Below are 25,471 nucleotides of genomic sequence, written 5' to 3' on the forward strand. Positions count from 1 at the left end.
AGGGCGTGTCCCGCGGGAGGGCGGCGGTGCCACGGCCGCGGGTCCGCAGCCGCCCCTCAGCCCCTGCTTGGCCTCCGCCGCGGCCGCACCAGGTAAGCGCTGCCCTCGCCTGCCCTCCCCTCCGCGGCACCTGCGCGGAGCCCGCCGGGAGCTCCGTGCCGAGGGGTGCCGGGCAGGGAGGGAGGGGTGCGGCTGCCGTGGTGCCGCGGCACCCCACCCGCCGCTCCATCGCCTCGGGTCCCGGCGCCGAGCCGCGGAGGCGGGCGGGCCCCTCCTGGCGGCGCGGGGACCGCAGCCGGGCCGGCCCCGGCTCCTGGACCCCGCCCGGCGTGCGCCTGGAGCGGCTCCGCCAGCGCCCGAGAGCCGCTCGCCCTCCACCGCCGCTCCGCCGGAACCGGAGCGGGGCTGGGCTGTCCAAGGCTGTTCCGTAGCACCTTTGGCCATAAATGATTAACTGCGCGCCCGGGGAGGCGGGTGTCGCCGAGCGCAGCCGCCCGTGCCCGGCCGCCTTCGCGGCCAGACGCGCTCAGCCAGCGGCACGGTCGTTCCTGAAAAGCCGCCCTGAGCTCTCGCACGGGCTGTGGGAACGCTACTACGAGCGCCGGCACTCCTCAAGGTAGACCCCGGCTCGTCTTTCTGCACAAATCCACCTTTTTGAGTGTTCTGGTTTGTTGGGGTGGTTTTTATCTGCGCCAAGGTAAAAGACAGACAAGGTGATAGGGGGTTTTGTCGTTGCTTTTGTGTTTGGTTTTGTTTAGGGTTTTTTTAATCTCCATTGTCTTTTTTACTGTGCATAAAATATTAATCATTAGGTATGGAATTCTTTGATAAGCAGTGGCAGCTGGCAGTATTTTGTTCTCTATCAGAATGCAATGCCTTCTTTGTTGAGCTGTAAATTAATAGTGTAAGCTTCTTCCCCACCCTCAGCCTCATCATTCTGAGCTGTGAATCACTTGTACTACCAGATTTGTTTTCTTTAGGAGAGCTAAGAGGCACCACAGAAAATCCATCTGTTTCATTCCAGGTCACATTCCACTGGATTGATTTGGTTGATTTCAGCTTGAAAATGTGCTTCAAGGCAACTAATGATCTTCTGTGGCAATTCTTTTCTGTTAACTTTTAAATTTGAATTACCAGTGTATGCGTAAAACATCTTTCTTCTGTTTCTTTGAGCTCCTAATGTAATCATAAAGTATTTTCCAAAACGTGATGATTCAGGAAGGTAAACTAAAAACTTTCTACACAGAAAGTGGAAAAGACTGCTGCATGCAGAATGTCAGGTTAACTAGGAATGTAGTTTGCACTGGCCATGAAAGAAACCCTGAATGGTAACCTGTTGAATGCCACTAGCTAGAGTCCTCAAGCTGCCGTGAGCAGGACACTGTGCCCTTGCCACAATTGTTTCTGTGAATGCAGTCAAACCGTGCAAGTGCAGAATGATTTCCAGGTCAGAACAGGTTGATGAATTTTGTGAGGCGCCATCACAAACTGCTGGAGCTGAACGCTGCTGCTAGGCTGTGAGTGTTCTCCCACTAATTGTGTTATGGGAGTGGAAGGAGTTTGGTCCTTTATGAGAACAGCAGGATCTGTTAAATGTAATGAGACACTAATCAAGATAAGGCTTGTACTCTGTCAGGTGCTGTATAACCATGCAAGGAGGTAAGGTCACAACTCTGGAAAATTTACTGTGTAAGAAAGTGTTATGATTAAGATGAATTAAATTAAGTACCCTTCAAAATGTTCTCAGGGTTATTCTTAAAGTGGAAGGTCTTTTTCCACAGTCCTTATGCCCAGGCAAATGCCTGAGAAGAAACCTGTGCTTGAGAATTATTGTTTTGTCTGGCATGTAGCAATGAACCTAAAAATCAAACACAAGCATCTTTCCGTGTTGAGAGAGGTTTGGTTCTGAATTTAGATCAGTTATTCTTATCTAGTCCTTCTGGCTCAAAAAAACGGAAATGAGGCTATGTCAGGACACCTTCCTGCTGTTGCCCAAATTTCAAGGAAATACATGTCTGGAACTCTATTTTAAAGAGAAAGCACAAAAATATTCCAGTGGTCTACGTTGTGTTTTATATTTTCTTTGAGTTTTTCTCTATCAATCGTGGAAGTACCAAAGCTATGCCTATCAGCAGTTGTAGGCAACCTGTATTTGGTATTAATTCCCCCTGACTGGTATATTTGTGTTCCTTTTCACCCACACATGTGGCCTCTGTTGTCATTCTAGGGACTGTGTTTCCTGGCACATTTTCGGATGCCGAGTCTTAGAGGTCTTTAGACACTGTTATAAGCAATGTTAGTCATGCAGAATACAAAAGAACCCCACCTCAGTCATTTTCTCAAAACAGTCTGGTGTGGCACTTTACAAATCTATAGGAGAGGTCAAACTCCACTTTGCACTGTGCACTGGAGGATAAAAGTAAAGCTGTGTAATGACTTGGAGAAGAAGGCCCAAGGGCGGTGAGACTTTGCACAAAGATCTAGGGAAGAAAAATAATTTACAGTTAACTGTTAATTGTAGTTGACTTGTAGCTAATATTAAGGATTTTATTGTCTATGTACTCCAGGGAAATACAACTCCATACCTATAGCTGATGCTGCTGTCTCCTCCATGTTTTTCTACACTGTTCCAATCCTTCAATTTCTCTTTTCTTCCTCCCACCTTCCCTCCTCAGATGCTTCACTAGCTTTCTCAGAGATTTCCTGAAAACAAACAGTAGTGAAATAGTTAACTTCAGTAGCAAAGTACCTTTATTTTAGACTGGACACCTTCCTCTGCTAATAGTTGTTTGAAAGCAATGGTCCATATCATTATTATATCAAAGAATTTGGCCCTGAACTTCACTGAGACTAGCAGGGGGTTTTGTACTTCACACCTCTATGCCCTGGGGGTTTATGAGCACCTTGGGCTTCAAGAAGATGGCGTAGCATTATTTTGCCTCTACTTTGCATTTGCAAGATTCTCTTTACAGCCTTGAGAACTGTAAGCTCTTGTTTTGGAGACCATGAGATGATGGGGTGTGTAGTTACCTTATGGGTATATTTATCGTGGCAGGACTTCTACTTCCGATGTATATCTGGAAGTGGCATCATGGCTGCTTCCTGCAGCAAAGATTTTGGCACCGGTACTGCAGTCTGGTAACATGCCAAGGACCAGCTCCTTGCCTGATGTAATTTGATAGGGAGTCAGAAGAGCTAAATCCAACTGGCACCTTGACCGACAGTGTGTGCAAAATTTTGGTTTCAGGTGCCATTAGTGGGAGCGCAAGGAATATAAATTTTGAGATGTGGAAAGAAGCTGGGAAGTGAAAACTGACATTTTTTGATTGTTTAGCTTCACAGTACATGGGTGGAACATATGGGTGAAGAGGGCAAGTGTGACAGCTGTGACTCTTGTTTCTGAATGGAAGTACAGTAATTCCCTAGTTCTGAGTATGGGGTAAAAGAAATCTGGTTTAGTTTATTAGCTTCTACTGTCATTCCTGCTGAAAGTTTGTCCATGTGAAGCTTGTTTAGAAACGCTGTAATGAAATCATGTGTGTAAATCCCATTTTGAATGTGTGTGTATTTTTGCGTGTAAAATCTGAGAACTGAAGTGTGATTGGGGTGGGTGGAGAAGTAAAACATTTCTTACTTCTGGGAAGTTGTCAGCGGTAATTGACCCCTTTTTGTGAGGGACTTCAGAAACAGACTTCAAGATTAGAGTCTAATGCTTGTTTCTCAATATAAAAAAAAAAGTCTTTTTCTTCAATAGACCATCCTATGCTTTATGGGTAATGCCAAATTTGCTCAATTACTAAACTGAATATTAAGCAACAGTGACAATGCTTTTAATTATTATCCCAGTACAATTATACTTCTACTAGATGTTGTACCAAAAAAGCTCCTGATGATTTTCTGTTTACACAAGGCAAATAGTGCTGCAGACCCTAATTAGGGTTTGGGAATAAAGTCAAAACTCTGCATGTGTTTTAAACTTTTCTTGTAAAACAACAATAATACAGAATGGCTGCCCATCTTTTTGTAATACAAAAGAGACTAATCTAAAAATATGCTCTGCATGTACATAGTAGGAAAGGATTGTGGCATAACATTTTCAAAGCTTGTTCTTTTCTTGGTCTGCTTTTAACTGAAGTTATGCAGTTTCTTCAAAACCCAAGAATTACAAATGAATCTGCAATACTTTGTGACTCCTTGTCCTTTCCTTCAGACAAAAGGCCCTTTCAATCTATTGTGGAACAGTCACTGATTTTCATGTGGTCATTCAAGAAAAGGATAGTGATTGGCCTTCATAATAGGCCTTTCAGTACTCTCTCTAGTGGTTTGCTGACTGAAAAAAAATGCCTATGGCTGTGTACTGTGTCCAGTGTTTAAATTACCGACGAGTCTATCTCCCAAGTGTTGGAAAGGTGAGAGTTCAAATGGCGGAGAAGCCTCACCTGTTTGTGAATACCGGTGTGCTGCTGCTCAGGGCTGGGAACAGCCTGTGTGAACTGGTACAGTTTTATTTGATTTTCTTTGAAGGTCTGTTCTATTTCTTTTTCTTTTTTTTAAGTGGTAACTTAAGCCTGGTGTTTCCATGAACTGTGCTTCTAAGAGGGCTGATGTTGTTTTATGTCCTGAGTGGCGTTGAGCAATGTTATCTGTTCATGCTGTGCATAGCCAAGTGAATTGTCAGTATGATTTCTTGGGAGGTGACTATCCTCGAAAGTTGTGGGTGTGTTTTGAGTTAGCATTCAAGGAGCAGCTACCACTGGTGTATTGACAGCGCAGTCTCAAGGAGTTATCTTTCTGTGCTGGTAAGGCCAACCTGCCTGGCAGCATTTCAAAATAAACACCTTGTGTTCGGGAGAGGTAGACTGGTGTTTGTTGTCCCAGCTTTACGTAAAATCTGAGCAAGAATTTGTGGTGTTTGACTGAGTCTTACCTGGAACAGCACCAAAAGATATTGTTTGTGCTATGAGACATCTCTGAGTGGTGGTAGCTCCTCGGGATCCTGGCTGATTTTTTTTTTTTTTTTTTTTTTTTTTTAGAAACCTGTACAGTACTTGCCCTGAAGGTTCAGCACTGAAGTGTCTGCTTGAGTGCTGTCCATGACACCTGGCTTTCCTCACTGCTAAAGGCTAGTGCATGGTGGCAGATCAGGACTTGAGGCTTTCTGATTGGGTTAGGTACAACTGCCAGGAAAGAGTATTTGGACTCTGGATGAGTCTACAAGCATGTACTCAAATGGTCTTTTCAGACTGAATGACTTAGTAATATATAAAACCAGCTTTCAGTATGTATTGTCCCATGCACATCCAGTTTATGGCTTCCCCTTCTGTACTACACTTAAGCTATCCACTTTTAGTATTTAAATTACAGTGCCGTGTATGGTTCTCTGTGTAAAATTAAATGCAATAAAAGCACTGCACATGCAGCTTGGGTGTGGTGGTACTTCTCAATGGGAATGTATTCAGAGCTCTGGTTTATGCTAGTAGTGAAAAAAACCTACGAGTCCCAAAATGTCATCACAATGGGACTTCTCCTTTATGTGTTAATGGAAGCAATAACTATCTTGTGCAGGAACATTAGCTTGTGTAGAATTTGATTTAGTGGTCTTTTGGACTTGGTCTGAATGAAATGTTGCCTTTTCTGTGTTTCTGTTTTCCAGTAATAACTTAGTTCTGGCTAGAAATTTTGAGTTGGCTGGTTTGTTAAGGTGCTGACGTGAAGTTATGCTTTGGTGTTAGAATTGGAGCTTGTGCTCCATGTGCTGGATATGTTGGAGTGAGGGGTGATGTGGAGATAGACTGCTTGCACAGCACTCAGGTGGAGATAAGCTTTGCCGTCTGTTCCCACAGCTACTGAGGTTTCCCATCTAGTGCACTCACTTTGTTATTAGGATTAAAGAGAGAAACCTACTTCTCCTTAAAATCCTTGAGAGTTTCTTCCTCCACAGTAACCAAATTACATTGTATACAAACAAGTGGAAGCCAGAAAGGACTAGATGATTCATCTGGCCAGGCGAGAGGCAGCCAGGTCTGAAGTGTCAGGAAAGAACAGGAAAAAGGAGTCAAAAGATCAGGTCTACTATCAGATGCAGAGTTCTAGCACAGGTAGGACAAGAGGTGCCTGGGAAAAGTCTGCAGTATGAGGAAAATACAGGTGAACTAGAGCAGCTGCTGTGTAAAAAGAGTGCCTGGAGGCTTGTAGTAGTGAAGAGAGCAGAACATGGTGGTTGGAAGGAGCCCTGGTGGGGAGGAAAATTGGGGAAGATCCCAGGGCCCAGAAGGAGGTCTGGCAATCAGAACCAGTCTGATTGTATCTGTTTAGTCACTCAAGTGGGAATGGAAGCTCATGAGGTGAGTGAAAGGGTAGAATAACAGGGAGTATCTTTTCTGTGCGGTAGTAATACAAGATCAGGGCTTACCTAGCTCTGATGAGGTTTTTCTCAGGTTTGGCCTTTTGGTTAAGGATCTGTTGGAAATTGTGTGCTTGCAGCATTTAATATGTTACTAATTTAGAGCCAGATTCTCTTAGGGCTTATACTCACTGAAATCCACAAATACAGAGTTTGGCCCATTATCATTGCTTCCTTGTCACTCAATAAAAACAGCTTTCCCTTTGTTATCTGTTACTAAAACCATATACCTGTCTTAGATATTTGTGCTCGTGGGCCTTGTTAGTCTACATAAGCTGATTATCTACCAAATTGCTGGTGGATTAGAAGTTTTTGCAGAAGGCAAGAGAACATGGTCGGCATAGAGTTGATTGCGATAATGTAATTTTTTTAATGTAGTAATTATTATTTTATCCTAAAAGAAGTAAAATAAATATCCAAACAGTGATGTGTTGGAGAAGCCTTGAGCAGAGCAGACAATCAGCTTTCCATCAGAACTGTGATTCTTTAGTGTTTATCTTTGTGTGAAAGGAGACTATGGAAAATGTCGTCATTTTTCTGGCACGCACTGAAGACAGAAAATCTTCAACATCGGTGGAGTTGCACTTTTGTAATACTGGTGTAAAATCAATATCTTTCCTTATGATCTTTTAAATATTTATGTTAACTTCTCCTTTTTTGTTAGTTTTAAAATTAAATTCATTGGGTTTTTTTGATACGAGATGGTTCTAATTGTGTACTATTGTGTCTGCATCACAGCATGGCCTGTAGCCTCACATATTTTTCCTGTCATGAAAGACACAAACCCTTCACATGTCTGAAATATGTGCAGTCTAGGTGCTCTGCAGCTTAGTTTCTAGGGAAGGGATATTTCAAACTAAGGTCCTGTCAGAGCTCTACATGTATTGGCAGTTTTGCAGCACTTTGATGTGAGTAGGAGTTTGGTTCTATGTCCTTAGCCAGGATTATGGCATGAGAGACAGCTGTGGAGCAGGCTGCAGCAGCGTGCTGCCTTTCGCTCCATGCAGTGCTCAGGCCTGAAGCGTCCGGCTGTCCTGTGAGAGGGTTCGGAGTCCACAGGGTGTTTTGGGATGAGGGATACTCCATAATGTGAAGGGTTGCATTTCATTTTGTAGTGAAGAGAGTAAGCCTACGAAACCAAGGAAGATCTGAACAAGGATGTTTGGATGTGGATACCCTGCCCCTGGAGGCCAGATTGGATAGGGCTCTGGGCAACCTGATCTAGTGGTTGGCATTCCTGCCCACAGCCGGGGGGTTGGAACTAAGTGATCTTTAATGTCCCTTCCAACCCAAACCATTCTATGATTCCACGATTTGGTGGTCTGAAAGTCACTCTGCTGTTGCATAATCTGGCAACAGATGGTCATGTGTGTAAATTCATGCATTGCACTGCCATGAGTACAATGAGGATTGCACTGAAGAGATGACCGAGAGGGGATCTCGTTCATAAATATCTAAAAAGGGATGCCAAGAGGATGGTTCCAGGCTCTGCTTGGTGGTGCCGAGGACAAGAGGCAATGGGCAGAAACTGATGCACAGGAAGTTCCACTTGAACATGAGGAAGAACTTCTTTACCATACAGTAACTGCGCGCTGGAACAGATTGCCCAGAGAGGGTGTGGAATCTCCCTCACTGGAGATATTCCAGAACCATCTATGGACCTAATCTATGCAATGTGCTCTGGGATGACTCTGCTTGAGCAGGGAGTTTGGACCAGATGACCCACTGTGATCCCTTCCAATCTGACTCATCTTGTGGTTCTGTGATCTCTTGGCAAAGAATGATGGGTTTTCTTTTTCTTTGCTATTAGGATGAGGTTGGGGTTAGGGTTCACATTAGGGTTAGCATTTTAACACCTGATTCCCTTCTCTTAAGTTACACTGTATCCAACCCTGATTATTTTGCACGTTACCCTATAGATGGGGAGAGGCTGGAAATTTTTAATTGCTTTCCTGGTGTTGGGACTTTCAGAGATGTTGAGTGCAGGACTTTTTAACTGGAATTGTGTACAGTCAGGTCCTCTGAAAATCAACCTGTAGGTGAATGATGGTACCTTCCAAAGCATTTCAATGAGAATTGCCAAAGAGCAAAACCTGGTTTCTTAAGCTGTAACAAGGGACTTTTTAAATGGAAGAGGGATCATCTTGTAGTTGCAAGGTCTGTTAAGCTGCAAAAAGGTTAGTCATTACCATTGTTGCATCATATTAAAAGAATGAAGCAATGCAAATTCAGTCATTAATTAAACTGAAAAGCACGATTTTAAACTACTGTTCGCTATTTTATGTAAATAATATCTTCTTCAGTTTGGAGAGCTGCTTAGCCTAGTACTAAAGATTCCTTTTCTGTGAATTAAAAAAGAAAAATCTCAGGTTTGTTGTTACTGATGGCAAAACCCAGACATTTTCTCTCCTGGTATGTGCTCATTCTGGGCTGAACTTGGCCTACCAGGCTCTGCACCCTCTTTGAGCTGCATGTGAAGTCAGAGCCCAGGTCTTCAGAAGTGCTTTGAGAGAGGGAAATAGTCAAACAGAGTGATAGCAAAGGGCTGTTTTTCTGCGGTGCCAAAAGACCTGGGCAAGGACAACGCGTTTCAAAACGCTGGTCTGTAAGGCAGGAGTGTGGTGAGGGTCCTTCACCACCTGTATAGGAGTGGGGCTCTTGCCGAGCTGCATTCCTGCTGCAGGCCTTATGGCTGGCATGGGGAACTGCTGGAACTGGTGCCAGCTGGCTGCTGGGAGGGCTGCTGCTGAGTGTGCTGGTTTTGTTGGATTTTGTCTTTAAACAAATTTGGTACCAGACTCCCTAAAAGGCTTTGTCTTTTGCTCATTTAGGATTTTTTCTGGGAGGCACCTCAAGGACTCTTATGCACTACATTTTTGGATGTTTTCAGTTTGCAGTACTGACCACAGAAAGAGCTTTGGGAAGTAATCTGCTCTTAATTGAAATGGAAAATACAGCAGATGGACTCTTAAGAGAAAGGCCATAAATTATTAACTGTCTGTGTTAATACAAATGTAGAAAGGTGCCTATTCATGGATTAAAGTTTAACACTCCCACCCAAAAGAAACCCAAATAAAACCAACAGTATAGCCACAGGAAGTTCCACCTGAATATGAGGAAGAACTACTTTACTGTGCAGTGACCACGCACTAGAGCAGATCTCCCAGTGAGGTTGTAGAATCTCTCTCACTGGAGATATTCATAAACTGTCTAGATGCAATCCTGTGCCATGTGCTTTGGGATGACCCTGCTTGAGCAGAGAGGTTGGACCAGATGACCCACTGTGGTCCCTTCTAACTTTACCCATTCTGTGATTCCATGAAAAGATATAATCATTTCAGTCTTATTTTGTAATTTGGTAATTCTGCATTTAATGGTCACAATGTGTTGTAGTCCTGAACATACACCAGGAATTGCTTCTCTGGCTTCTGAAGTTCATTGACTTAGATAATTCACTAGAAGAAAGGTACTTGTGTACCAAGGCGGCTGAGATAATCTAAATTTTAACGCATTTGTGATCAAGGTGAATATGATGTGGTCAGACAGTGTGAGTGTTTGAAATCTGTAGGTATGGATGTTAAGGTGTTTGCTTACATGTGAAAACTTCAGTTCATACTGGAGACTAAAGTTATGGGTGATATGAGCAGAGGTCCATCTGTGAAAGCCAGGAGGCCTTGGGAACAAGAAAGATAGGTTGTAGCTCTTGTATGCCACTTCCCTCTTCTACCTAAGCAGCAAATATCTTAGGAAATAAAATGGGGAAATAAACAACATCAATGTACTATGAGTTTGCAAAGCTAAAACAAACAGAAGGCTGATGGTTCGGAAAGCAAAGGTTGGGCTAGAGATGGTAGCTTGGCCACATTGCATGCATGTAATGTTTTCCATGCCACTTTCTGTCATTAAATAAATGTGATGTTACTTTTTTTAGTGTACCATAAAATATGCAGACTCTGTCTTGTGGGTGAGCGGATATTACTGGAATAAACTTTACTCTTGGATCTCAAAGGCACTTGGAGCAGAGATACCAAGTTCATAAGTCAGCTGCTGAGGCTCAGTGGCAGCAGTAAATGCATGTTTGTTCCTAGGAAAGTAAATGTAGACGTGAATTCAGAATAAATGGTCCATATAGAAGATGCTATGCCAATAAACTGAGGCAAACTGATTTCCTCTAACATGGGATGTATCTGAGTTCACTGAAGGCATTCCAGGTTTGCACCAGCACTTTTATCCAAACTTACTAGCAGAATGGAAAACCACACTGTATTTTTGCTTTATTTTAGCTAGATTCCTTTGTAACTAAAAGACTGACTCAAGCATTTCAGCTGAAGCCTAGGCAAAAATATTTTAAGTCATCAGAGAAACAGTAAGTTCCAACGTGAGAAGTTTACTTAAAAACTTTGGGTGTTATTTTGTTATTTGTATGTCATTCCCATGAAAAAGCTGCTTTGACGTACAAATTACTGTTTCGTGGAACCTTCTGTCTCAGGGCTGTGAGAGCTCTGTGCTTTCCTTTGTGATGTGAAATATCACATGGGAATGAGATCTCATTTACACTCATGACAGAGTCTGACCAAGATCCCCTGGGTAATTGTGCTCCTCCTTTCTATTAAAACTTCAAAAGAGGCTAGAATTATATTTACATTTGGAAATTGATTTTATTCTTCATTTTTGTTCATTATGATCCCATTCTTAGAATCTGAATGCACAAGAAAAGAGAGTATTTCCCCATTCTAAATGGAGAGAAATAAGAATTGGAGTTTTATATGAGAAGGAGTATGTCTAATCTCTGTGCAGTACAAACATGCTTTGTGGTTGCGTTCAGCTCTTGTAGGAGTGCCACGGAGGAGAGCAGAGTGTGAAATTGCGTAGATGATAGCTGACTGGGAGTTCTCAATCCTCTTCCTGTCCACACATCAGACCAACTGCGATGGAGTGAAGTGGAATCAGACCATATAACATATGCTGGACCCTGGGTATAGTGGTTTCTTTCTGAGCAAGATGCAGTGCAGTAGGACCTGTTCCAGTGGGTGATGCAGGGTGTACATCCCTCTGCTGGGCTAGTTTCTGGTAGGGATTCACAGGAGGTGCTCTCTTCTTTGAACTTCAGATCTACTTATGTTGTTATAAAGGCAGACTTAACACTGTCTTTATGACATGATGTAGTGTTGGCACACAGCTCTACTTTTCACATTCATGGTGTGATGTTTTTTCAGAAGCAAAGGAAGGGTGTTAGTAGACCATGATCCCTGAAGCTCCCTTGTCTCTGTGTCCTAGTGTAACTTGGAGGGGACATCTTTAGATGTGGTCTCTAGTTGGGGCTTTTTGGTGATTTTAATTCTTATTTACTGTAGTCTTTGATATCTGGTAATGCACAATAAACCCAGTATCAGGTGGATATCAGTATGAGGAAAAGTTGGAAACCTGTTCTACTGGATTGAGCTTTTTAATGCATCCTGTGGACTCTCAATACCTGCATATTGTGTGTGTTAAGCTCAAATCTGCTATAGCTGAGTTGTGTTGCTTTTGGTACTGACCTCCCTGCCCTACCTGTGAGACTAAGGTGCTGTTAATTGCAGTGTAAACTCGGTATCCACAGCCTTGATGCACTGTCCACCACACATTGGCTGTGCTCAATAGACACCTTTGTTTCCTAAAATAAGCCCTCATCTGTTAAAAGCATATGCACTCAGACATACTTTCTCTGCCTCTGCTTATTTAGATAAGCAAATAATTTTAACTTTTAAAAAAGCATCATTTGCATACTTCTCTTTCGAGACTATGATTATGTCTTGAAATGTATATACAAAAATACATACAGTGGCTTTTCTATTAAGAAAATGTCTGTTTTGGAGCAGTTAAATTGCTTTATAAAGTACTGAATAAAAACTGTTTGACAGAGTGAGGGCACAACTGATTTTGCTTAAGTGTGCAAAATATGAAGTACTACTTCCTTCAGAAGCTTCTGTCCTGCTGTTGCGAGGCTGAAGACAGATTACCTGGAGGATGTGCCAGTTGGAAAATAGTGCTGATTGCAGTCAGCAATTGAAAATAAGGTGTTTCGGCTGTAGTTCGTTATAGAAGCTATAAAATGCTTAATTGTTCTGATGTGCTAGAGATGAAATGGAGGGTAGGTTTCTGACCAGAAAATAACATAGTGGATTTTTTTTTTCAACTTGGTTACACTTTTTATCATCAACTTTTAGCATTAATTATAAGGCTATATTCTGTATAAATGAACATACTCAAATTTACATGAGTCCACAGTGAATATTCTAATGAATCTGTGGAGGTTATTTTTAATTTGTTAACACATTGTCTGAGACACAGTGTTTTTGAGTTCCCAAGCCTCAGCCAGAGGAAGCTCTCCTGACAGATTGACCTTCCAGTGTGCAAAAGTGGCAAGTAAAATTCAGGGTGGCTCCAAGTGGTAGCAGAACTCAATTCGGAGGGAGGCAGTTTGCACACAGAGGCACGAAGAGTCCACAGATCATACAGAATCTTTTCCTCATTCTTTTTAGGGTCTTGTGGCCCGTGAAGTGTAAAAAATGGAGATCCTGTAGCTCTTCTAGGCACTGAACACATCCTGGCTGATCAGGGTATCAGCAATTGTCTTAACCAGAGCTTTCCAGCTTTGTGATGTTGCTTGGTTACCATCATTCCCACAACTCTCAAATAAAGAAAGCAAAGTAAATGTAAAAAAAAACCCCTGGCTTCTATTTATGGGCCAGGCTACTGTACAGATCCAAACAAAACAGAATTGTAAATCCTCTACAGCTTCTTTAATGATAATTTTTTTCCTCAAGTATTCCATTTGGCTACTCCCAAAGGCTTTCCGTATTAAATATGTTTTTTCAGTATATTGGACTATTTCTAGGATTCTGTACAAATTCATTAAATTCAGAAACTGGAATCTTGACAAATAATAGCTTGTGTTGTCGGGCAGTCTTGCTAACTCCAGATGGGATACTGCATTTTCAGCCATACTTTATGTGCGTCCTCAGTTCAGGGCAGGGAAGAGGGTGCACAGATTAGCTTGGAATGTGTTGGGGAGTATTTTCTTCAGTAATAATAATGAAGAACTGTCATAATCATTTGGCTGAAGATGTCGTGTCATTTTTTGAATATTTCCAAATGTGGCTTCAGAAGTCCTCTCCTGCCTTTAAGGAAATAATTTTGACATATGGGCTCATGTGTTTCAGGAAAATTCTCTTCTTAATTCCAATTAGCTGATCTTGACAAACTATACAGACGCTCTGAGAACCAAGTAGAGCATATGTGCCTGGGTAGCTATTCTGTTGTTCTGCCTGCTCCACTGGAGAGTTCTGCAAAATGGAAAGTATCAATTTGTTCACTTTCAGGCTGAAATAGATAACTAAGACAGTCATATTGCTGTGTTACAAATGAGTATGATTCTCTTTTCATGAAGTTTATTCCCAAAACAAGGCTTTTCTAGGAACTTGTGGATGGATTTCTTGGTGCAGAGAGCTTTCTGTAAATATTCTAGGGTCATAAATAGTCGATCTGGAGCTGGTTACAGAAACCCTCTTACTGTTTCTGATAGTGGAGAAAACTAAAATAAGTGGAGATATCTGTGAGTCAGACAGAGATTGAGGAAAAATAAACGTATCCAAGTAAAACATTCCCAGCTGTGGAAAAAGCTATCCTCATCTATCGGAAGTATGGTACATATAGGAGGCAGACAGCAATTCTTGTAGGAAGTAGAACTTCTAAGCATTGCCCTATGCTCATTGTCTGAGAACTGATGCTTTAATGGGGCAACAATTAGGTCCTCTAGCCATTTTGGGCTTCCAGTGGGTCCAATGACAATGGACTTCTAAGAGAGATTTCTCATCTGGTGAGATACTAGGTGTCGTACTGGGTGGTGTGGAATTTCCAGTGTCATCTGGCTCACATATGTCTGTGTTACGGATCTATTCCAGCTCCAGTTCTGTCAGGAAGAATTGGGTTAGACCATTAATACTTTGAGAATAAGTTGTTGACTGATGTTACATTAGGAGGAGTAACAAACTGAAATAAGGAGAGATCACTGTTAGGAGAATAAAGGTGCTTACAGGCTCTGCATGTGGGCTTGTTTTAAAAAATGTATCTATAAAGCTTCTGAGCCCATCCTGATGCTCTAGCTCACATCAGAGTTTCCATACAAGAAGGAAGAGCTTCAAAGACTAGAAGAACTGGATATTTAAGTCCTTTAAGATGTATAGATCATAGTAAACACCAGAGCTGGTTTGTGTTTTAGATCACGCTGTGTCATGCTGGCTGAAACGGAAAGAATGCCGGTTGTATGTCTGGTTCCATGCTATGAGGGCCTTCAAGAGCAATTTTTCCCCTTGACAGGACAACACAGCATTTGCAGGTTTCCTTCCTTTCTGGGCCAGTGTTGAACATGAATCCTCTCCTTTGCCATACTGTGGTATTATTATCTGGCTTGTGCCACTGGACAGAAATCTGGCATAGGATAAGAGCTGGTCTAATCCTGAAGTTTTTATTTGGTTATTTCCCAATCCTGAAGTCAACAGATTCTTTTGCTGTACAATCTCTGGCAAATATCAAATGAGGATGGTTTTAGTCAGAGAGCTTAAGCTGCTTTACAACCATATGCATCTTTTGTTGTAGTAAGAAACGCACGTTGTGAATGTCGATATGAATTGTCCTCTGAAGGCTGGATCCTGCTGAGTGTGCTTAACACTGCGTTCCCTGCCCGGAGCTGGAAACTGTAGTGTGCAAGATGGAGCATCGTGGGTTAGTCGTAAAGGCAGGCAGGGTTGTTATTAATGGACTGAATACTGAGATGCAAAACAGGATCTTATAACTGTGTTGAAGTGTAGCAGTGACAGACAAGGAGTCTTATTTGTGATGACTGCATCAGAGCTTACAGTCTGTGTTGGGTATAAGGCTGAGACTTAACTGTCAAAGACCAGGAGGTTTGCTTTCCATGTGCTAAATAACTGCACTGGCCATTAGGGAAACGTGACTCATTAGTTGGGCCAAAATCAAAACCCCTAAAAGGGCCAAAAAACCCCCAGTGCCAAAACTGTCAACAAAATCTCACTTTTTTATGTGTGCATACCCGCAAATGCCAAATAGTCTTTGCACTAGGTCATATCAACATTCAGTAGAAGATTCCCTGCCTTCTATTGACTTCCTTCTCACCTAAATGTTCCATCAGTGGCCTCACCAGAGAAATATCCTGGAAAGAAAGTTAGCCATAGTCCATTGTATGCTTGTGTTACCAGCATTCATCTCAGCTCGGCATGCCTCTGATTCCACCTGTAAACCTAGGTTTCATTTTTTTCTGAAAAAAATAAACAATAAACCAATCCAAAACAAAGCTAAACAAACAACTCTTAGCAGACTGGGACAAATTACTTTCAGTTAATTTCAGTGCTGATCTTTGTCACTGGCTATACTTAGCACTGTATTTTGCATTGTGTATAGGATATGTACACAGGAATTGAAGATTATGTTTGCTGTTAGGATCTATGAGACTCATAAGTCTATAGTGGAATTAGCAGAGTGCAGCGTTTTAGGTTTTTGAGCTCTTCTGTGCGATAAGTGTATTGTGAAATCCTATGTTAAGGTTAGGGTCAGATTTATGCATCAGGAGAAAAGTGGTCTAAGAGCTTGTTTTACTTTTCTGAAAAATAAAGAAAATTTTTATAAGATGAGGACCCCTGTCCAGAGTGTTATATAGCTCATGGTATGCTTTGATTCTGCTCTGTAGATTCATTAAGGCCTGTGTCACAATGAATAGCTGTTGTGGTCTAGATTTAAATGTAGTACCTGGTTCTAGTGCTTGTATGTGTCATATATCACATTAATACTAGGGTTAGGGAAATGTTGAATAGATCAGAGTTCAAGATGGAGAGGAATTTAAGTACTTGGTTTATTTGTATCTTCTACAGGGCTCTAGAGCTGCAATGAGCATTGATTCCTGCTGGGTTTTTTGGCTCATGTTAGATTTGGGGTAGTTGTTTGTCACTGAGCTCTGCTGGATGTGTGGTTTGGTGATGTGATATCTGAGGCTCTGCATTTTTCTCTTCATTCCCTGCAGTGAGGGACAATGTGCTGAAGGTTCTGCAAGGGGGGGTTCATGTCATCTCCATGCACATATCCTTCATCGACCATGGCTCTGGTACAAAGGAGTATGGACCACTGTTTTTTAGAGTCTGTATTCTATGGCCTGCTGAGTGACAGCATGCTTTCCTGTTTCAGGGTCCTTTTTTGTTTGAAAATAAAAATCACCTCAAGAATTGACCTTTCATTATGGTGGGAAATTACCTGAAACATTTGTAGACGTGAAACAACAGTATTTTCTGTGATGATATATAAGTGAAATAAGTTTCCTTTTATCTGTTATGCCTTTACTCTTGATTTCCTTTCTCCTCCCTTGAGTCATTATTTCCTGCATAATCTTTTCTTTGAAAACATGCTATGGAACACTGAGACAGGACAAAATGGTGAGTTAGGAAAATTATCAAATTATGGAGAGATGTCCCCTAGAATTAATTTTTTTTTTCAAGGTATTAAATCTCATTTGGTCAAACATGATAGATGTGGTAGAACAAACCTTTACAACACACAATAAAACTTGACAGTTTTTATAATTTTGCATATAGCATACAATTGTATTGGCTATTTGTTGCTTTATGGTGATGCAAAACAAGAACCTTGGATTTAAATTTTTTATTCTTGTTCCTTTGTCTTTTAAAATAGTCTTTAATAATAGCACTCAAAGGACAACAATTGTAATTCTAACTTGACTAATTTCATACCATATTTCTTGACCACATCAAGAAATGGGATTCTGACATTACCTGTCACTTTCTTCAATATTTTATGAAGTTTAAAAGAACAAAAATTGTCAAAAGAAATCAATGAGTGGGAGGAAAATAAATATATGTTTAAGTTTTAAAACTCTTCCCATTTTGATTTTTTTTTTTTTTCAGATTTCAGTCTTCCAGTGAAATTGGAGAGGATTCTCTCCCAAAGCTTGGGTTGAAGAAGATCAAAACTGGGGTTTAGCAGGCAGTGTATTATGCAGGAAAAAAAGCAGAATCACTAGGGTGCCTCAGTAAAATAATGTGCATGATCTGATTTGCTGTGTTTAAATCCTAAAAATACCACCTGCAGACTATAGACAGTGCTAGAAGGAGTTAAATGTCCATATGTTGGTGTAAGAAATGCAGTAACTATTAGGAAGGTTGCTGTCTTGCTCTGTTTTAATTCACTTGCTCACTAGAGAAAAGGGATGAGTCCTCAGCCCTTCCTCGTGTCTCTCTGAAGGAAATAAGTTACCAAGTCTTGCCCTTGCTTGCACCAAAGAACAAACTATTGGTAAAGCCATAGCATAGACCTCTTCCTGAGTGCTTGGTTAGGGTATTCTGCTGAAATGCAAGGAATTGGGTATGCTTTCCTCACCAGGTTTCCAACCCCTCTATTCATCTCATGGATCTGTGCCTGTTGTGTAGATTCCAACACCCAGAAGTGCTCTTTAACACTGACATGTGTGAGTACTTGTATTTCTTCATCGAAGCGTCACATTTTAAATTGCTCTATTCATTCCTCTGATTTTGAACATAGCTGTGACTCAGCAAGCCATGCAGAAATATGTGTTTAAATTGCAATGGACTTTGGGACCTAAGCTGTGAGAGTCTTTGTTGTGAGAGCCTTTGCCAGGTGAAGTGCTTCAGGGAACATCTGGCTGTTTCGGATGCAGAAGCAATTAAGAGCTTTCTGCCATGCTTTAAAATAAAACCTGTGATGCTGACAGGACTTTAGCAGTCTAAAATTCACTTTGGCAAAACATGTAGTTTTGTAAGGATAAAATGGATTAAATAGGACAGCAGTCCCAGACTTCTAGTCTGTTACAGAGAGTATTTTGTAATACAGAAGGAAAAATTAGCAGACAATCCAGTCACAGTGGCTCAGTAGAGGCTGATTTCAGCAATCAGGATGTTCAGAAATGTCACAATATACTTTTAGGGGTTAGCTGGGGGACTGCTGAAACGATCTTATTCCAAAGCAAACAAATACCAGTCTGCAACCCAATAGCAACCAGAGAGGAGCAATTTCTGTCTGACATGCATGGTAAACCATTGACCAGTTCATGATTGCCTTCTCCTTGCAACTGGGGAAGAGAATGCAGAATTTAACTACTTCCTCCTTGCTAATGAAATTGGAAAATCAATTTCCACTTGTCTGTGTAGGAAGGAAAACAGGCTCTCAGCTTTCCGTGTGGTTGTGTGTCCTTAACATTAGGGACTGTTCCTCTGAAATTTATATGCAAATCAGCAAAGGCCTTGTACTGTGAACAAAGTGCTGGTGTCACTCTTTGGGTTTTCCTTTGTTTCATCTGAGTTAGTATTCTTGAGATGATAATGTTGTTTTCTGGAGAATGACCACAGTGAAACTGCACTGGTGCTGCTCAGAGGGTTTGATTGGTAACTGGCCAGTGACTGTAACTTGCACCTATGACCCTCTTGCATGAATGGACAGAACAATTTGCATTGCTTAGGTTTATCTTTCTGCACATCTCAACATGCTGGCTAGTTTGAGTTTAAAATATGTATTTTAAAAATGGGTTTAAGTGGGGCAATTGTATGTGTGGTCAAGAGTAGGGCTAACAGCAAGGCTTAGGTAATTGCCTAAGCTTTCATGGCAGTGAAGATAAGCTCTTAAAAATGATAAGCCCTGTAAAAACAGGTAGGGGCACCCCATGTGTTGACTAGAGCAAGAAAGGAATGAGGAGTGTTTTTTTCACAGAAGTCTCCTGTAAGGAAAGAGCAGTAAAGTAAATCAAGAGTAAATTAACTAATTACCTTTTTTTTTTTTTTAACTTCCAGCTATTTTTGCAGGAGATAATCTATTGGAGAGGATAGAAAAATAGGAACAGAAACTGGAGACATTCACAGTGGTAAGATACCTTTTATATCTCTCTTTGCTAATCATTCAGACAGGAAGGTTCTTTACTTAGAGGTCTATCAGTGCAGGAACAAGAAGCCAGGAACTTTGAGGGCTTCTTTCACCAGGGCAGTGCAGCCTATTTGAACGTCTTGGAAGCTGAATCATATAGAAATCATAGAGTGTCTTGGGTTGGAAGGGACCTTAAAGGTCATGTAGTTCCAACCCCAGTGCCAAGGGCAGGGGCACCTTTCACTAGACCAAGTTACTGAGAGCCCCATCCAGCCTGGCCCTGAACATTCCCAGGGATGGGGCAATTTCATCTTCAGAGTCTTTCACCCCTCCAGATAAATTTCTCCTTTATCTTCTTTCTCTGTGTCACTAAGCTGGCCAGCTTATATTATACTGTCCTACTGCTTTTCCTCATTTTCCCCCCACTCTTTTGTAATTGCTTGAACCACTGTGAAGGTGTAGCATGGTTTGCAGCTGAAAGTTCTGCCTAACTGGTATTCTGAAGTCATATCGTACATAGTCTAAGGTGATGTTCACAGGGTAGTGGGAAAGGGCAGCTTTGTTGTAATAAAAGCAAATGAATTAGATAAACACAGACTACAAAACTGATAAATGGGGTCTCTGTAATTGCCTCATTTTAGAGCTGGTCTAAACCCCATGGTTTTTGCCACTTATTTCAAAGACAATATTTGTTTAAACCTACCAAGTAATTCCTTTTGCTATTTTGTCTGAAAGTAAGCAGTTTGTCCAGCATGTTACAAAAGCCTAAGTTCAGTCTGTTCCAAGCCTGAATCTAACAAATGGGCTAATGACCTCATCATTCTGTAAAGTTCTAATGGATCATTTTTTTCAAATGTCTTTTAAGGTTCTCCAGTTTACTTGCAGCTTAGGACATCTGGACTATTGTTCCTATGAATAGCTTCCTGAGAAATCTTCAATGAATCACTTTATGCCTCAATTTTAAATCTGTAAAATGAGATAACAATACTCCTGCACTTAAATGTGGGTGTCAGGATGCTAAATAGATTATGTATTGAGGTTTATGAAGTGCTTAGTCATTATAATAAATAGGCTGAAGGAGAACTCTTCCCATCTGCACGTGTTACTCCCTGCATGCACCCTCTTTCTTTGGTGGAGGGCAGCTATGCTGTTTCCTAAGGATTTCCTTTTTGCTTCAAACTTCTTTTACACAGAATTGCTACATGCCAAACTTTCAAAGCTTTTGGTGGTGGAAAGCTCACAGGGAGTGGCTGAATAGAATCAATCTGGTAGTTAATAATTCAGCATGCTAAACTCAGTAGTGGTGAGCTGTGTGATTTCCTCAAAGGAAAGAATTAAAAATATACGTGACCAAAGTGGTTCTCGCACATCTGCTGATTGCAAGTGTGGCTGAGTACATGATGAAATATTACTTGTCTGGCTATGAGCTTTATGTAGCACAACTAAAGTGAGTCATGGGGTCAGTTGATGACCAGAACTTGAGCTGTCAGAAACAGATGGCTTGCCTAGAGAGCAAGATACCTTGGAAGCATCTCCACCCTTGTCAGCAATGTTATACAGCACAAGGATTTTTCAGAAGCAGTGCTGTGATTTCAGTGAAAATATGGTAGTTTTTCAGCTGCACTTATCTTCCACATCAGAAAAACGTCTTGTGGCTCTGAGAGTAAGGAAACTTGCTGTCTTGTTAGTGAAGGTCCATATTTGTGAATCAGATCCTATATTTGGAGGGGCAGTAGTAGGGAGGTCATGAAAGTCCTCAGACTTGCAGAGGGGCTAATTTTTCATCTCTGAGAAGCCTTCAGGTTGCTATTAAAAGATGGCTGGTGTGTGTAAATGTTCCTTCTGGACATGAGGCCAAAGTTTTTAATCAACTCAGAAAATCTTTTCCTGTATTCTCTCTCCACTTCTTTACCCCTTGGTAGAATGATAATCTTCTCGAGACTGTAGTTGGGCTGAGGATTATACTCAGCTCAGATATTTGGATATAAAGTGTCCTAAAACATGTAGAGAAATAATGAAGTTTTGTAGACACTGAATGCTGGGGCAAGTTCTAGATCAGAATTTGAGAAGAGAATAGTACACCAATCTGGAATGGGTTTTCTGTTTGACTTGCTGTGGTGGGTTTACCCTGACCAGCAGCCAAGCACTCACACAGCTCCTCACTCACTCCCCACAGCAGCTTTTCACAGTGAGATGGGGGAGAAAATAGGAAGAACAAAATCAAGACAACTCTAGAAATGAAAACAGTTTAGGGTTAGTACCTGAAGAAGAAAAGCTTGGTTCAGGAGGTAAAAAACAAGCAGAGCAAAGGAGATGACACATCAGGTGATGGCAGACCAATGCCCAGCTGGTCTCCAAACAACAGCCAACTTGAAAACAAAAAAAACCGTATTTTTCTTCCTCTATCCCAGTTTTTGTTCCTGAACTTAAAGATACATTGTATGAAATATCCCTTTGGCCACTCTGGGTGAGCTGTCCCAACTGTGTCCCCTCCCAGCCTCTTGCCCACCCTCAACCTGTCTGTGGAGGGGGAGAATAGAGGTGGCCTTGACGCTGTGCAAGCACAGCTCAGCAGTAGTCAAAACACTGGTGTGTTGTCAGCACTGTTGTAGCCACAGATCCAAAGCACAGCACCATATAGGCTGCTATGAAGAAAGTCAACTCCATCCCAGTCAGATCCAGCACAACCCCAAATCATAGTGCTGCTTTTTTTTTACTTACTTTTTAAAGTAATACTAAAAAAAGAATTATCAGAAGAACAAAATCCTATTGTAAAATATTAAGAATAGAGTATTCTTGATTAAAAATGGTTTTTTGTATGTGCAGATGTGAAATTTTCATTAGAATCATGCACACTTCTGAAGGAGTTCAAAAATACTCCTAAGAATGTGCTGAAGTTCGTTTTTCTCTGAAAAATGTCTCAAAAAATTTGTTTCATGGAATTCAGTAGCACTTAAATGCTTGTCTGAATAGGGCCTGCATATTCAAGCTGACTCTGTCCTGCAGGAGGAATTCTGGAGAAAGGTCTGATGTTCACACTGGGCAAATTATCTCCAAAATGGGTAGTTTGTTAATTGCCTATAGATGCATTTTATTACTGTCTGTATAAATATATAATTTTGTACCTTAAATAATCAACTCTACAAGTCTTATTTATCATGAGACTGGACAGATAAAATGCTTCAAAATTGAAACATAAAGAATTAGAATTATGTGATTATGCTAGGAAATGGAAAAACTAAGAAAAAAATCTGAAATAGGAATGAAATCTTAGTTCACGTCTTAAAAAAAAATCAGTGACATTACTGTCAATGTCCCTGTTCTTCCCTGCAAAACCTCATTTTTGATCATGTATGCTGCTGTCAATGAAAAATAAATGGCAGCTGTGTGATGCAAAGAGCTAAGATAATTCAAATTCAAGTTCACTGATTACTTTGATCAATATTAAAGTCTGAAAGTGAAAGCAGGTTGAGCTTTCACAAAATTTTTAGAGGGAATAATTGAGATTAAAGGAGACTTCTTAGTTCTTGAATTGATTCTTTATTTTTAGGATATTTGGTCTACTCTGTTATTTCTGGCCCTTCTTTACTGCACTTGTTAAGACAGATAAGCATTTGTTGATGGTGGTGAAAAGCATCACAAAGCCTTTGGTGAATGTTCAAGGTGGCCACCTTCAGATCTCTTACTGGGTTTGTCAGTTGATGCTGTCATTCCAGGAGAGAGATGACATTACGGGATTTGGTTGGTCACGCAGTAAGCACAGTGAAACTGAGACTTCAGTGCCTTCATATAAGGTGTTATGCGATTTCTCATGACTTTTTAACACTGAAGCACTGGTTTGAATGAAACTTCTCTTTAATGATGGGGAAGGCTGAACATATTCATGAAAAGGCAGGCAGCCAGTGAAGGCAGAACAAAATTGCTCCCTTCCAGTATGTTCTGAAATGGTTCATGCTGTAAAGGTTCATGATTAGAGCAAGTAGTTTTTCTTTGCCAGTGATAACTTCCATTTTTTTGTTCTCTTTATGGAGCATGCACTTAGAGTAGTTTGGAAGAATTGTGGATATCTTTGTCCTCAGCAGCAAAGGAACAAATGCCTTCTCTGAGGGCAGTAGGATGGAGGGCGTATTCTGCTAGAATGGAGGATCAAGGCAGTAATTTGTGCCCTGTCCAAAAGCAGAGTGTATGTGGGGAGAAAGTGGTGAAAGAGTTCTTGTATTTTTCCTCCAAGTGCACAGTTCAGGCAGTTTAAAAACAGCTAAAGCATTTCTAGCCACCTAGCAAGGTGGCTAGACTATCTGATCGCAGTTAATGAGGGGAACCCCTGGAAAAGTAGTGAGGGGTAATGTTCAGGTCTTGGAACAACTCTACCTGTGTCAATATTATTGGGAACTCTGCATATTTAAGGAAGGCAGCCAGTGGACCCGAATCTCATCCTGTGTAAATGGCTTCTCATACATGGGTCTCCTCTTTTTTTTTTTTTTCTTTTTTCATTGTTGGAGAGTCCAAATACTGAGCAACTACAAGGCTCTTCAGCCAAAATCTTTGGTTCTCTGGGTGCCAGTGATAGAGCTCTGTTAGCCACAAAATCCAGTCACAGCTCACATCTGCTGCCTGCAGAGCCAACCCTGCTTGTTTTGGTGTATAGCTAAATTGGAGATATGAATTTGTGGCAGCTCTGACTGTGCTTTTGTCTAGAGTAAGAAATCTGTACGAATGACTGCCAGAACTGCTCGTTATGAATGAAGATAACTTCATGCATGGCTTCATGAAAATACAGCCAGACACTTGGGAAAAAAACCTGGGTGTTCAGGAGTCACCTTTTGCCTTTACTTGGGAAGGCTCTAGAAGAGTGAAGGAAAGACATGACTGATACAGGGCTTTACGGGATAAACGCTGAGGTCAGTGCTTCTGTGTTTGCACAAGCCACAGTAACTTCCTGCTTTGTTAAGCTGAACTTCGCTTATCCCAACTTTTGCTGTGGTTTGGGCTCTCTGGGAAAAGATAACTAGCTAATAGGGAATTCAATTAGCTTTTTGGGGAAGCCTTGTTCAGCAGATGTTTGAGAAATGTTTCAATTATTCTGAGGTGGTGTCACTCACCCCAACAAACCTCCTGTTTGACTGGAAAACTCCTAGCCAGCTCAGCTTATTGTCTGCCAGTTCTTGCTGCTTACAGAATGGTTAGAGCAAGTTGAGGTACTGGGAGTTTGACTTGCTGAGAATTTGACTTGCTCAGTATGGTAATTCTGTTAACCAGCACGTTTCTTTGATAGTGCCTATGTGCAACATATGAGAGTTTGTAAGTGCTATTGTAGTGTTCCTAATTAACAGCAATGAGAAGAGAGATTTAGCAGTTTTGAAGGGGCAATTTTGAAGTTCACATACAAAATGTGCTTTTCTGTGTGCTTATGGTCTGTTGGCCCTGGCTGGGTGCCTAGTGCCCACCTAAGCTGCTCTATCCCTCCCGTCTCTGATAGGGGGGAGAAGACATAACAAAAGGCTCAGGGACAGATCACTCTGCCATTACCATCACAGGCAAAACAGACTAGACTTGGAGAAATTAGCTTAATTTATTACCAGTCAATAAGAGTAAGATAATGAGAAATAAACCCTAAATTTTAAAAGCCTTACCCCCAGCCCTCCCTTCTTCTCAGGCTTAACTTTACTCCCAAGTTCCCTAACTCCTCCCCAGAGCGGTGCTGGTGGATGGGGAACAAGGGTCATGGTCAGTCCATCACATGTTGTCTCTGCCGTTCTTTCCTCCTCGGGGGAAGGACTTCCCACACTGGAGCAGGGAAAGAGTGTGTGGTCCCTGCCATGGGACACGGCCCTCTGTGAAATTTTCCAATGTGGGGCCTTTCCATGGGCTGCAGTTCTTCAGCATGGGTCCCTTTCCACAGGGTGCAGTCCTTCAGGAACAGGCTGCTCCAGCGTGGTTCCCTCACGGTGTCACAAGTCCTTTCAGGAACTGCTCCAGCGTGGGCTCTTCTCTCTGAGGGTCAGCAGGTCCCTGCCAGGAGCTTGTTCCAGCATGGGCTTCCCACAGGGACACAGCCTTCTTTGGGACTCACCTGCTCCTATGTGGGGTCCACCACAGGCTGCAGGTAGATCTCTGCTCCCCTGTGGACAT

At 41.6% G+C, this 25,471-nt stretch overlaps 1 protein-coding gene across 3 annotated transcripts in view; it reads left to right on the plus strand.

Moving 5' to 3' along the window:
- Positions 1 to 59: 59 nt before the first annotated feature.
- SPATS2L (spermatogenesis associated serine rich 2 like) overlaps positions 60 to 25,471 on the plus strand; it is an 82,916-nt gene continuing 57,504 nt past the window's right edge. Inside the window, exon 1 of one of the 3 annotated variants that reach the window (XM_027678212.1) lies at positions 60 to 92. The gene's annotated coding sequence lies outside the window, so the exon portion shown is untranslated. Of the gene's footprint in view, positions 93 to 545; positions 617 to 19,260; positions 19,341 to 25,471 lie in introns of those variants that run through there. The other 2 variants (XM_027678214.1, XM_027678211.1) reach the window with 2 other exon arrangements.

The sequence above is a fragment of the Neopelma chrysocephalum genome, unplaced genomic scaffold, assembly GCF_003984885.1.
Source record: "Neopelma chrysocephalum unplaced genomic scaffold, ASM398488v2 Primary Assembly neopelma1_44, whole genome shotgun sequence".
In the NCBI taxonomy this organism is placed as follows: domain Eukaryota; kingdom Metazoa; phylum Chordata; class Aves; order Passeriformes; family Pipridae; genus Neopelma; species Neopelma chrysocephalum.